Source organism: Heloderma suspectum, chromosome 11, assembly GCF_057233095.1.
Source record: "Heloderma suspectum isolate Gila_16-S chromosome 11, 16-S_ref, whole genome shotgun sequence".
NCBI lineage: Eukaryota > Metazoa > Chordata > Lepidosauria > Squamata > Helodermatidae > Heloderma > Heloderma suspectum.
Genome location: NC_139468.1, coordinates 32,133,906 through 32,148,754, shown reverse-complemented (window position 1 = coordinate 32,148,754; position 14,849 = coordinate 32,133,906). Strand labels below are relative to the sequence as shown.

Sequence of the window (14,849 nt, the reverse complement as noted above, 5' to 3'; positions counted from 1 at the left end):
TTGCCTTGGGTTCTTTGCAAGTGGAAAAAAAGGTGGGACATAGATGTAATAAATAAATAAGGCTGTTAGAGAGCAGCTGGACGGCCATAGGATTATCCTGTTCCCAGAAAACCGCCTCCCTGCCCCCTCCCCTGTCACTTCGTAGGCGGTGCAGATCATCCCTGGCTCAGCGCTCATAAGCGCAGAGTGGGAGGAAATGGTCCCAGAGGTGGGGCTGGGGCCTCGGAAGGGCCAGTACAACGCTTCCTATGCATCATCCAGCTGCCCGCCCCCCCCCCCCGCCCCAAAGCACTGCTACTAGACAGCCAAAATCAGACGCAGGGCAGCCGGAGCACAGAGCAGATCCCCACAGGATTGCTCCCTAAGTGCATTTTGAGAAGAAAGTCATGGGGGCAAGTTCTGTTACCACAGATGCCAGTTTCTCCATAGCACTTGTGTTTCTAAGGCTCTGCCTTGTATGTGCAATCCTTTGGGGGAGGGGGGACAATGCAGAAAGAAATTTATAAAATAATTATATTAATAGTTATAATAGCAATAATTGGTGTGTTATAAATTTAATCTACATTATTTAAACCACCTAGATCTTCTTGACTTGGGTTTTTTGGCCATCAGCCAGCTTAGAATGGTGCATTTGTTCTACTGGGGGAGCTATTTTCATGTACTGCAATCTATACGCTCTACATTCGCACAGAGCATGAAAAATGCTATAGAGCAATATTTCCACAGAATGTGCAGCTGATCTGTTACATCCTTGTTGCTAGCTAAATAAACACGAAATATTTCTAGCAATAAACATCATGAATTAAGCATGTATTATTATTAATGCTAAAAGCACAGTTTCCCATATGAACTTGCTTCCCATGTTTTTGGCATAGCACTACTGCACTGAGTCAGAGCCACATCAATACCTCTTTGTGAGCATATCCATAATGAGAAAAATGTCTCAGAAAGAGCGAACAGCTTAGCTTTTAATGACATTCTGTATCAAACTTTGCTGAACTGGCTGAAGTAACCCCTGAGCTCAGCAATCACATGGTGGCCATTCTTAGTCTACATTCCTAAAACACATCCATGTGAAAGTAGTGTTGAAATCCATTAGAGTTATTTCTGAGTAAACATGATCAGGATATTTTTTTTAAGAAGCCAAAACAAGCACAAGAGCCCAGACTTGCAATATTTTATTCGACCAACTGTACTTTATCTGTTAGTAACACCAACCTTTTGTCTTCTTCAATAAAACGAACAGCATGGGCAGTACTCTGCACGTCTATCATTTTATTTACTAGTTTTCAAAACAATAAATGCGCTTGGCCCAAGAGTTTATGTACCACGATGCATTAGCTGTGATGTAACCTCTAGGAAGCCCAGGCAGAATATATACAGCACAAGTAAATTGAAAACAGCTGTTTACAAGCTGTAGATGAAAATTTGCAAGACACACACAGGGCTTGGGTGACAGTTTGCATGCCTTAAACATAGCTATGTTATTTGTTACATTTACATCCCGCCTTGTCTCCAAGGAGTCCAAGGCAGTGTACATGATCCACCTCCTCTTCATTTTATCTGCCCAACAACCCTGTGAAGTAGGTTAGACTGAGAGGCAGCAATTGGTCCAAAGTCACCCAGTGAAGCATCACAGAGTAGGGAACAGAACCTGGGTCTCCCCCAGTCCTGGTCCAACTTTCTAATCATACTACTAGCCCAATATTGTCTACATTTAGCGCAATATTGTTAACTCTGAAAGGCAGCAGTTCTCAGGCAGAGGTCTTTCCAGGGCCTCCTAGCAAGGAAATGGCAGGGATTGAACTTCAGACCTTTGAAAGGCAAAAAAATGTGCTCTGCCACTGAATGATGGACACTACTCTCTTTGACCCTCTGCTATTGGTTCCTCACCCTCTTCCTTCTCCTGTGTCCTACTTGAGGGTCGGTGTGGGATCTAAAGACTCCTGCAAGCAACCTTAACATCCAGGCTTCTGAGGGCTTGACAGACCAAAATCTGCAACTCAGATGGAAGCTTCACTCCATATATAAGTCAGCCAAAAAGCGGAAGGATCAGCTATGAAAGACTCACTGTCACAATCAGCGAATTGTAGGATGCAAAACGTACAGGCAGTATGTACAGGACATACTGCCCTTACACAAATCTATTGTCAGGAGTGCCCTAGCTGCCTCTTGCAGTCCCCCCCAATAGCCAACTCAGGACACAGATGACGAGGATTCTTTCCGAGACTTTATTCCTTTATTCCTTTATGACTCTTTCAGATACTAATCACTAGCAACAGAGCAAGGAACAGTACTGGGGAAAGATAGCAGAGTAGCTTAAGCTCCAGGTAAGGCAGTTGGTCCCCATTTGAAGGAGAACCACAGGAAGACTCTGAACTTATGAGCTATGGAGAGATCCTCCCTCTTTCCCTTGGGTCCTCGGGACGCGACCGTTGTTTGAGCACCAAACGAGCAGGACGCCTCCTTTCTGCGCCCTCCACCTGTTGTTGCTCCCTGTGTCTGCACCGAGCATCCAGCAAGCCCCCCTCCAGTGCTCTCTCACTGCCAGGGTCACTATCTATCCCAGGAATGCTGGCAGGAGGAATCTCTGCCAGCTGCTGTGCTTGTGAGCGAGCTCCTCTCCCATGGATTGCTGTTCCTCCTCAGAATCAGAACTGCTCTGGGGCTCTATTGGCTCTGTTTCCACCCTGACATCTATTGTGTGACCACACTTGGAAAAAAAACGAGTGAGGGGAGACATGACAGAAGTGTACAAAATCATGCATGGTGTGGAGAACCTGGATAGAGAAATATTTTTCTCTCTCTCTCATGTAATACTGGAACCCAATGGGGTCCTCCCATGAACCTGATTGGTGGGAGATTTAGGAGTTATGAAAGGAAGGACTTCTTCACACAGCACATAAACTATGGAATTTGCTACCACAAGATGTAGTGATGGCCACCAACCTGGATGGCTTTAAAAGGGGGTTAGACAAATTCACAGGGGAGAAGGCTATCAATGGCTCCTCGTCCTGATGGCTATATGCTACCTCCAGAATCAAAGGCAGTATGTCTATGTATACCAGTTTCTGGGGAACATGAGCGGGGGGTGTGTGCTATTGTATTCATATCCTGTTTGAGGGTTGGCCACTGTGTGAACAGAAGGCTGGACAAGATGGACCCTTGGTCTGATCCAGTATGGCTCCTCTTATGTACTAAATGAAACACAGCTGCCCGTTTATTAGGAAACTCTTCATTTTTGCTATCTAAAAGCTTCCCATTCACCCACCTGCTGCTGCGGAAACGAAAAGGTTTATTTTAAGAAATAAAAATGTGCATCACTTTATCTCAAAAGGGGTTGGGGGAGGATGCCCAAGAGTATGCGCTTTGTTGAAGCTGAAGCTCAAATATTTTGGCCACCTAATGCGAAGAGAAAACTCTCTGGAAAGGACTCTGATGCTGGGAAAGACTGAAGGCAAAAGGAGAAGGGGACAGGAGAGGATGAGATGGCTAGATAGCATCACTGATGCAATGAATATGGACTTGAGCATGCTCCGGGAGAGAGCGCAGGACAGGAAGGCCTGGCGTGCTGTGCTCCATGGGGTCACGAAGAGTCAGACACGACTGAACGACTGAACAACAACAACAATGCGCTTTGTGTAGTGACTCAAAAGCGAGTCAGCGCGCAGGTATGCCACGAATTACATCTGAGAGTCTTGACACATGATAGCATCCAAATGTACAGTTAGTGATCTTGCATGTATTTACAGTGTATTTGCTAGGTGCTGCACAGAAATGCACACATATATACACAGAGCACTGGTGCACTGAATCTATCTTTTCAATGGATGTAAGACAGAGAACTGCTGTGATGAGCATATGCCCTTTATATACAGCTGGGAAGCATCCATCAAGTATTGTGTGTGGCTGCCAGAGGTAACCTTAGAGAGAGGGCAGTAGCACATTTGCACCAACTTCCCATGGTGCAATCAGGCAAAAATGAAGCCATTCTCATGAGTTCAGAGGCAGTGTCCCTCTGAAAACCCGGGACAAAATAACAAGTGAATGTCATCACCTTCATACACTGCTTGAGAGTACTCAAGGGAGCCTAGCTGGTCATTGTGGCAAATTGAATGCTTGACCAGAAGACAGTCCTGTGGTCTGACTAAGCAAGAAAAAACAAAAACCAAGGGAGAGTCAAAGAATGGTGCTCAAAAATTGCAAGTTATGGTTTGAAGATTGCCTGACATGTTTCAAAAATAATCTTCCTTGGGTGAAAGGGCCTTCATATATCTCTCTTGGATACAAATGACTTGGGGGATATTCTTCCTGGATGGGGGCAGGAGTCAGAAGGAAGAATAGTCTGACAGATTTTCAAGAAGGGAATGAGGACAGCCACAGGAAAGCCCCCTGCCCACCCCACCCCCGGATATTTCTAGGGTTGCTGAAGGATAACCAGAGGACAGAGCTCAGGACTTATGGAATGGATGTGCTCCCATTGCCTTCTGGAACACTGACAGGAAACTTCCCACAATAGGTGGGCTTTGTCACAGCTATCAAGTCTCTCCACCAGACAGGCCTGTTGCCAGAAATGTTCTGGTGAGGAAAACCTATGGGTATAGGGTGTGGGAGTTGACTCAATATGGAAACAGCGAGTACCTAAATTTGGGTATCCCAATATGTTTTTGTTGTTGTTCAGTCGTTCAGTCATGTCCGACTCTTTGTGACCCCATGGACCATAGCACGCCAGGCCTTCCTGTCCTGCGCTCTCTCCCGGAGCGTGCTCAAGTTCATATTCATTGCATCAGTGATGTTATTTAAATTAATATTAATGGGGGAAATCATATCATTAAAATTTAAAAAATAAGGGCCAACAGCTTGTCAATTTTGCCAGAGCCTTTGTATTCACTGGCCAGAACACTGGAAGGATCTGGAAATACTCTGAGGTCGCCCCTGCATGCTCCCTTCCCAATGGCTATGCCCTTGTCTTCTAAGCATTTTCCCTTCCATAAGCAAAGGCTGGTTAATGAACGAGAACTCATAGAGTAGGCCTTATTTGTCCTCATAGCCTGAAGCAACCCACCAACAGAGTCCTGAGTAAATATTATTACCTAATAGTACCGTAGCAGCAGTAGGAGTAATACTCAGTCATTCAAATTACTTTTATACCACGTTTCCAGGCAGCTCAAAGTGGCTTATAAGACTAAAAACATCATAAAAACACAACTATAAATAACATAAAATAATACATTAAGGTTAATGTTTGCCCCCACTATCCCGGTAATCCTTACAAGACCCCTGCTAGGTACTGAAATTTTTAGTGAAAAAGGAAACTACCTTATAGAAGGTAAGGCTATTTGTCCACCTAGTATTGTCTACTATGACTGGAGTGGTTCTCGCCAGGGACTCCAGCAGAGGTCTTTCCCCTCTCCTACTACTTGATCCTTGTACTTCAAGATGCCAAGGACTGAACCTGGGCTGTTCTGCATGCAACGCATGTTGTCTATGACTGAGCTATGGTCCCTCCTTAAGGCCAGTATTATCTCCATATTGCAGATGGGAGAGCTAAGTATTATTTTTCCCAAAGCTAAGGTTGATAAAAAGTGGCTAACCTAAGCCACCACTTAGTGCAGGGGAGGGCAACCTCCAGCCCGTGGGCCTAATCCAGCCTGCAGAGGTTGCTCATCCAGCCCGCAGAGTATTCCAGGAAACCCCACTTCAATCTCCAATCACTGATCAGAGATAGCAGTGGGGAATGCAGGATGTGTGATGCATCCACATGGCATCTTCTCCACTGGGAAAGCCGCTGCACAGGCAAAGCATTTGAGACCCAGCTAGCTGCTGGAGGGGTGCTCCTCTAGCTGCTGGCTCAGTCATAATATAAGGACAGCCATGCCACATCAGACCAAAGGTCCATCTAGTCCAGCATTCTGTTCACACAGTGGCCAACCAGCTGCCCATGGGAAACCCACAAACAGAACATGAGTGCAACAGCACCCTCCCGCCCATGTTCCCCAGCAACTAGTGTACATAGGCATACTGCCTCTGATACTGGAGGAAGCGTATAGCCATCAGGACTAGTAGCCATTCATAGCCATTGATAGTCCTAGACGCTTCCCCTGCATGGTGGCTTGGGGAAGTTGTCATGCGGGTGAAGCCACCCGCCTGAGGGAAAGCAAGATTTGAACTGGTGACTTCCTGGCTCACAGCTCACGCTCCAATTCCAATGTGTGAGACAGCTGTACAGAAAACAATAAGGCTTTGACATTTCTTTCCATTTGGGCATGTCCAACATGGGGCCATCTGCTCCACCACAGCCTATAGCCTTGTGCCTATATTGCATTCACATGGAAGAACATATGACATTACACAACATTTGCCTGTCTGCTTCTTTTAAAGTCAGTCAAAGATTTATGCATACATTCTGTACTAAGGCATTTGTGGCTTTTAGACTCATCATATATTTCTATTACTGGACAAATTATTAAAGATTGAGGGTTTCTTAATTTTAACCTTTTATATTCAAGGGCTTCCTCCCCGCAAGTTCTTCAAAGCCATCAAAGTTGGCAATGTAGAAGATTATACGTTCTCCTGCTTTTCGGGAGGGGTTGGGGGTGAGAAGCACTTCACTTCTATTTTTGTCTTTAATTCACCCTTTTCACTTACAGTGGGGTTGCAGGCAAGTCACCAAAGGCAAAGTAGCAGTTTGCTGTGTCTGCTGGTCTTCCGAAATTACTACTCTGCCTGCTGGTGATTCACAGACCAGAATAAGACCAGGGAAGCGAGACGCACCGTCAAGGACCAGAATAACCCCTCTGCACGAGGAAACAGCTGGCAGCTTAATTTTTCCTTTCGTCAAAACATTAAAATTGCTCAATAAGGGAAAAGAGATATTTCTGACACAGGCTTTCTGGACTGCAGGAACTGGAATAGCACTTTCAGCCCTCGAAAGAGAGGTTAATTGGTACATTTGAAGGCAACTTGGATAAGATCGTTAACAGAAATTACCTATACTTTATGGAAAGAGATATTTCAAGGGGTGGGGAAATCAGCCATGTCCCTCTTCTCCTTAAGACTCTGCTATTGTTGGTCCCCTCTCATCTTCTACATCCACAAAGATCCACAACTGTGTTCGTCTGGTGGACAGCGATAACCACTAATCTCTCTGGCAACCATCTGCCCCTGGTTGCTAAGCAGAAAGTGAGATCTTTCTCCAAGGACCCTATCCATTCTAGAGAACCTGGGAGATGGGAGAGACCGAACTATGTCAGGTGAGAGAGATGGATCTTGCCCCTTCTCAAGTCCTCCGGAGGCATAGAGAACGTGGAGGAAACAAAAGGTCTGTCCTCCAACTTGGAAACGTGGGAGACATTCAGGAGTTGTGAGTATCTCTCTTGCTACTTCCAAGTGTGTCCAAAGCCTAGTGTGAAGTGAGAGACTGAATTCCCTGCCCCTCTCCCGAGTCCTCTGCATGTTCCAAAGGGAAGGGAGGGGGCAGTGGCAACCACAAAGAATGGCTGGCTACCAAGGCCAACCTAACCCATGCACATCAAATGCAAGCTACCAGTCCCTAGCGCGGAAGGACTTTCCACCTTTCTGCCTGATTTGGAGATTACAAGATCCGCACCTATGGCACTGGTTCTAGAAAGGTTACAGGGATAACTCATTCTGAAGTAACTTTTCCATAACTCACAGCACTGCTTTCCCCAAAGAGGGACATACAATCAGCCTCTGCGATTCGGTCCTGTGCTTAAGCTGGGAACAAAGGATAGCAGAAGCAAACAGTCACAAGTCTTGGACCATAAATAGTTGTTTACAGTCAAGATGATTACCAAGTGTCAGGGTGGAAACTGAGCCCATAGAGCCCCAGAGCAGTTCTGATTCTGAGGAAGAACAGCAATCCGTGGGAGAGGAGCTCGCTCATCTCTCACAAGCACAGCAGCTGGCAGAGATTCCTCCTTCCAGCATTCCTGAGATAGTGACCCTGGCAGTGAAAGAGCGCTGGAGGGGGGCTTGTTGGACGCTCGGCAGGGCGAGGCGACAAATGGAGGGCGCCGAAAGGAGTCGCTCTGCTCGTTTGGTGCTCAAACAATGGTCGCGTCCCGAGGACCCAAGGGAAAGAGGGAGGATCTCTCCCTAGCCCATAAGTTCAGAATCTTCCTGCGGTTCTCCTTCAAACGGGGACCAACTGCCTTACCTGGAGCTTAGGCTACTCTGCTATCTATCCCCAGTGCAGTTCCTTGCTTAGTTGCTAGCGATTAGTATCTGAAAGAGTCATAAAGTAATTAAGGAATAAAGCCTTGGAAAGAATCCTCGTCGTCTATGTCCTGAGTTGGCTATTGGAGGGGACTGCAAGAGGCAGCTAGGGCGCTCCTGGCACCAAGAATGGCTGCATGCCGGCCCTCTACGGCTGGCAAAGCAGACAGCAACAATTGGCTTTCAGTGTTGACCAAGATGCCTTGTCAGTCTTGAACACTGGAAGGATTCCCACTCATTTCTCTGCTTACAAGACAGAAGACTTGACAGGGGCCTTTGTTTACGTTTGGTTTGCCCATGAGGTTGCCTATTTTGATCATCATCCCTTTTCCCACCCCCAAATTGGAATATAAAATAGAGACATCTCTCCTTTATCCCATCATCTGGAAACAAGACATTTGGCTTCCAGTAAGTTTTCAAAAGTTACACCCATGTAAAGCTTTCACTTAGGAAGAATTAAAATTAGCAACTGCTTTGGAAAGGCTGCCAACTTGCTACAGTACTGAAGCGTTCACCTCTCCCATTGAAATGCTTCCAGCTCCTAGCTTCTCACGTCAAGAGGGAAATCCTTCACTGTTTTTGTCTAGGCTTTAGTCCCCAAACTTTTAGAGAAAGGGAGAGAAGGTAAGATTTACAGCATTTTTACTTGGACGTAAGCCCTACTTTATCCAATGGGACTTCATTGGCTGTATTATTGTTTAGGCTGTTATCTTATTGTTGTTTTGGGGGTTTATGACTGTAAACTGCCGCAAAGGCATTTTTCGGTTGGACGGTATAGAAATTTAATTAATAAATAATTAAGCATACATAGAGAGACCCAAACAGAAATGGAAAGCTATAGACAGGTCTGCATCTCTTTTTTCAACTGCTTAACCACAGAGCATTTTTTCATCCATTCCAGAAACAAGTGCACCCCATACTCTTATACCATGAGCAAGCAGGGTTATGAGCATTGACCTTAATCCCTTTGGCAGCAGACACTGTCTGAAGCAAGGAAATTAAAAGGACCATGCACAAAGATCCTAATGTTGAAAGAAGAAATCCAGCCCCTTTTACCTTCACACTTCAGATTAAGATGTGTTTGCAGCTTTGCAAATAAGTTCACAAAAGTGAGAAGCCCACATACATTTTTACTAGCCCAGCTTGCCAGTGCTTACAAATGGAAGCCAGCATGGTGTAGTGCTCAGAGTGCTGGACTAAGACCAGGGAGACCCAGGTTCAAATCCCCACTCAGACATAAATCTCACTGGCAATGCTCACTATCTCTCAGCCAAGCCTACCTCACAGGATTGTTGACAGGATAAAATGGGGGGGAGAACAACAGGCGCCACACCTTGAGCTCCTTAGAGAAAAGGAGGGATGTAAATGTAACTGTGAAGGGTTGAGGCCCACAGAGGCAAAGGGGGAAAAGTTTAGGCTTAGACGCCTAGGTTTTTTGTTGGGAGGGGTATCCCTGAAAGGAGTAGCTTCATTTCCCCAGTTAAGTTTCAGTTTCATTTCCCCAGTTACGTTTCACTTCTTCAGATTTGAAACTGTGCTTTCGGTTTTGGGGGAGGAGGGTATAAAAAGAGAGAGCCAGAAAGGCCAGAGCAGTAAGGGAGAGTCAGGGAGACCACAGCCTCAAGAGGGAGCAGGAAGAAGCATCCTGGAGAAGTCGAAGTACAACTAGGGTAAAAGGAACTTGCGTTTTGCAAGTTTTATTTTCTCTTAATGTCTTTCGTATCACTCAGCTCTATTGTGTAAATACCTTCAGTTGTGATTTGCTTGCTTTAATTTACCAGTAAACTGTTGTGGTTAAATCCTGTGTCTAGAGTGTCAGTCACCCCACACCTACAGCCTAAACCCCTCGTTATTGGAAAGGGGAAGGTTAAAAGAAGGAAGGTGGGACTCTTAAGGAAGCAAGAGACCCTTAAGGAGTTGCTCAGGGGGTCCAGGTCATAAGGGGAACCTTGATGGTAACAAAATAAATACTAAAAACAAATGATTTTCCTCTAGGACAGGCTTGGGGAGCACGTGTTGTTGGGGCTGCAACTTGCATCAGCCTTAATCAGCATAGCCAACAGTGAGGGAGTTGCACTCCAACAATACCTGGCGGGTCACACACTCCCCATCCCTGCTCTAGAACTATCTGCCTTTCCCCTAACTTAGATCAGTCTGAGTCCCCCTCGATCACCAGCATTTGATGTGGGTTTAGGGCAGGGATAAGGAACATGTGGCTCTCCAGATGTTGTTGGACCAACACCCTCACCACTGGCTGTGCTGGCAAGGGCTGATGGGAAGTGCAGTTCAACAACATCTGGACTGCCACATATTCCTCATTTAGGGGAAGAGTTGTAGCTCAGTATTAGAACACATACTTTGCATGTAGAAGGTCCCAGGCTCAACCCCACTTAACTCTAAGTAGGGCTGGGAAAGACTCCTGCCTAGAACCGTGGAGAGATGCTGCCAGTGACTGGAGTAGTCAATACTGAGCTCAAAGGACCAAGTGTCTGACTTGGTATACAACAGTTTACTATGTTCCTAATGCAAACCATTTATGGCATCTCAGGTGGGTGGGGGAAGGACCCATTCTCAACCAGTTTCCAAAGACGCCCCTATATTTGCTCACGTGAAGGCGATCCTCAGTTGCCACAGGTGAGTGGCTATTTACAAGCCTGTGTTATACTGAGCGCTTCTAATATTTGATGTGCAAGTACCGCAGCCGAGCAGGCTGTCGTGGCTATTTCACACATTCACACAACTTTTCCCACCATGATTTTCACCTCCCGCATCTCGAAACAGTGCCACTTCTCTCACATTTGTTTTGAAAGGGGGAAAAAAACAGCTGCTTTAAAGATAACCACTCCTAGATTTCTTGCAAAATGTGTGTGTGTGTGTCAGAGATATTAATGCATGCTTTTTTTCAGTCCGCCTGCTGTGACTCAGAAGTCAGCAGGAGAACAACAGTGGTCTTTTGTAAGTCTTTATACCGGTGGTTTACAAACTATGTTCTGAGGAATCCTGGAAGTCTACAGCAGCTTACCAGGGTTCCTCTAGGAGATCATCAATGGCAGACAAGTTCCCCCACGGAGTGTGCTCATTAAGACATCCTTCTAACCACAGCCGAGTTGGAGACCAAGTGGTGCTTCCACTGAATCTGTCTGCTCCTTCCTACAGATCCCAGTTTGTGACTTGCTGTCTACCTTCATATCGCGAGTTGCATCGCTGCAACTGCACTCTCAGCAATTAAGGCATGGCACACAGGTACATGAACTTTCAGGCATTACCATTTCTAGAACACAGGGCGCTGCCTTATACTGTCACACCACTAATCCATCTAACCTAGTCTTGTCGACAATGACAGCAGTTCCTCTCTAGGATTTCGGGAAAGATCTCCTAGCCCTACTTGGAGATGCCATGGATCAAACTTGAGACCTTCTCCATGCAAAGCATGCGCTCTACCACTGAGCTACGGCCCCTTCCGTGACACTCAGACTCATGTGTATAAGCTAAACACAGTGGTTTTCAAACTGTGTTCTGCGGAACCCCCTGGTTCCTTGGAAGTATATAATGGATTCCTCAATGAGTAGCTCAATCGTGATAGTTTGTCTTCAATTGTCTTCGGGGTTGTCTTCGGGACAGTTGTCTCCAGAGAAAGACAACTTGACCACCAGCGCTACCCATCTGCTCCTGCCACGTGCAACTATTAGAAGACCCACATGTGTATCCTATTAGGGCAGCCCATGGGCACCTTGAATAGCGCAGTGAAGGGGTCCACAATGTGGTGCCCACAGGCACCTTCAAAACGTTTTCTGTTTTTTTAAAAAAATATCCGTACGTGGATTTATATATACATCCATAGCAATGAATACATATGAAATGCATACAACTTTCTAGCAATTATACATAGGCTTCAATAAAAACGGACCAACTATCCAAATAAGTATCCATTTGAAGGTGGCGTCTACATGCCAGCTGTTCAGATATTGAAAGCATTGTAATGTCCTCAATCCATTACATTATAGGAGGTGAGTATTTATCCTTCCAGTGTGTAATATCAGTCTTTTAGGTGTTAAAAGGGCCCAGAGAAACCATTTACACCGCCCATTTGTTAATTTCCACGAAGCAGGTCTATAATTTAAAAGGGTGTGTACATCAGTGAATATTAAAGACTGTTCCAGTACAGAATTTATCCGTATAAAAGCCTTCTCCCAAAAAGAAGCAATCACTGGACATTGCCAAAACATATGTTTAACAGAGGCATTAGCTATGTTGCACCATGAGCAACTAGCTGAATTAGAGAATCCCTTATTAAAGAAGAGACATTGCGGTGTCCAATAGACACGAAAAAAACGTTTTTGCTGAATAAGACCTAGGCAAAGATCCATAGATGCAACTGGTCTATGCCAAAGCGATGATCCATTGATTAGGCATTTTGTGGTGGTGCCCACAGCACTTTCTCAAATTCCCAAACGTGCCCACAGGTTCAAAAAGGCTGTGGACCCCTGTACGCTCCCCAACATGCTGCCCTTCAGATATGTTGGGTTACAAGTCCCAGTATCCCCAGTCAACACATACATTTACCATGCTGGTTGGGGATGGCAGGAGTTGTAGTCCAACACATCTGCAAAGAGAACCAGGTTGAGGAAAGCTCCATTAGACAATGCTGAGGCCGCAACAGGCCTGACCAAGGCCCCACATTAACTCTGCATTTGTGTGGCTTAGAACATTTGGCTGGAATCCTCCGTCATATATGGCTGTTCCACGGCTGATGTGGATGTGTGAGAGCATGACTTGGGGGTGGGGGGTCCTTAGCAGACAACGCAATGCAGGAAGGGGTAAGTTTGAAAACTGCTGAGCTAACGGAGTATATAAAAGCATATTTATCAGATTGAAAGAGTCAGCTAAGTTTTGCATAAACAATAGCAAGTTTGTTATATTTATAGTGTTTGGTTTTCTTCGTTGCAACCACATGCCCTTTCTCTTCTGTTTCACACTGCACTACAGGTGCAATTTTGGCACACACAGGAGAATTGCAGCAAGGGCAAGAAGTGTGCACTCTCCATGATGCAAAACATACAAAAAGGTGTGATTGCCTATCACCGCTACTAACGGCTATTATTCTGAAGCTACGTTGAAGTCCAGAAGGAGTGGGAGGAAGAGGAAGACCTGCACCCTGCCAGGGAAGACCCTCACTCTTAGGCCCCAAAGAAAAAGGTGAGAGCACATCTGAAGCTGCTTCATCACGAGCAACACACAAAAAGGGGACGTTTCCAACAAATAGCACAGAAAAGAAAGGGTGGTGTTGTCGAAACAAAACCAAAACCAAACAAGTGTCTTCTTGATAGTGCAAGAACTCGGTCTTTGAAGACAGAGAAGGTCCCCCCCCCACACACACACACACTTCCCTTTTGTGTCAAAATTACAAAATGCACATTTAAGGTGTATCATCAAGAGGAATACCATTTGGGTGCACCTGTGGAGGAAAATATTTGCATCTGACTTCATTTATGTATGAGAAATTTATCCAGTACGGAACTTTATAATGGTGCTTCCTCCAGCTGCATTTTCTCTAGCACTGCTCATGAGTAAGAATTACGAAATGCATTGATGGGCTGCCTTCGTGAACTATTTTGCTGGTGTTGAACTATCTTCTTTGAACAGTTTGTCAGCACACCACATTTTAACCAGCAATGAAGCCATTCATAAATTGTCCTGAAATTGTAGACGTATCCTTATTTGTGGATGTCTCTGTGGTTTTTAAAGTATTTGTTGTATGATTTGTTTATCACACACGCAATTTTGATGTTTACATATTCAATATATTCTACATTATAAACACATTATACTAGTGTTTATTTTGGGGTAGTCTTGCCTTTCTTTCCTTTTTATTTTGAATCCTCTAGAATAACATCTCACTACTGTCTATACAGCTGGGGTGGGCAGAATATTTATTGGGATCTACTGGTAAATCTCTGGGTGATCTGCAGTAATCAGCAAGGGTTCCTGACTTAACAATAGCAAGAGCTGAAGGCTTCCCTCTCTCACTCACCCCCCCCAAAAGCAAACACGCGCACACTTAAGACTGCTGAAATGAAGAAAGCTTGAGGTAACCAGGAGTGGATTTTTATATACGTGTCAAGGGCTCCTTGGAGGCCTCTCTCAGTCTAATCCAGTAGCCAAGTCCAGACACAGACAAAGGAATTCCTTTCAAAGCTTTATTCTTCTTTTACAACTTAACAACTATACTGATTGCAACTAGATCTGAGCAGCACAGTACCTATGCCCTACGTTGGAACAGTTGGTCCCCGTTTGAAAGGGAATTACTGGCAGACCCCTGAACTTAAGGACTAGGGAGAGTCCCTCCCCTTTTCCCTTGGATCCTCTGGGCGCAGCCATTGTTTGCGCGCCAACCTGGCATTACGCCTCCTTTCCGCGCCCTCCATCTGGCGCCACTCTCTGCGTTGCGTCACGCATCCACCAAGTCTGCTATCTGTGCTTGGACTGCTAACTAAACTAGGAATGCTGGTGGGAGGAATCTCCGTCAGCTGTTGGTCCTGGGAAAGAGGAGCGCGCTCCTCTCCCAGGAGCGACTGCTCTTCCTTAGAATCAGAACTACTCTGGGATTCTAT

The 14,849-nt window shown here is 45.5% G+C and overlaps 1 protein-coding gene and 1 long non-coding RNA gene across 3 annotated transcripts in view; one reads left to right on the top strand and one right to left on the bottom strand.

Moving 5' to 3' along the window:
- The window catches only part of CHSY1 (chondroitin sulfate synthase 1), a 128,895-nt gene that overhangs the window by 34,827 nt on the left and 79,219 nt on the right, over positions 1-14,849 (bottom strand). The gene's annotated exons all lie outside the window — the stretch shown is intronic.
- Positions 6,743-14,074, top strand: LOC146337222 (uncharacterized). The gene is made up of 3 exons (XR_014785257.1): positions 6,743-7,363; positions 11,395-11,481; positions 13,225-14,074. It is a non-coding gene; the product is annotated as an uncharacterized LOC146337222 (long non-coding RNA).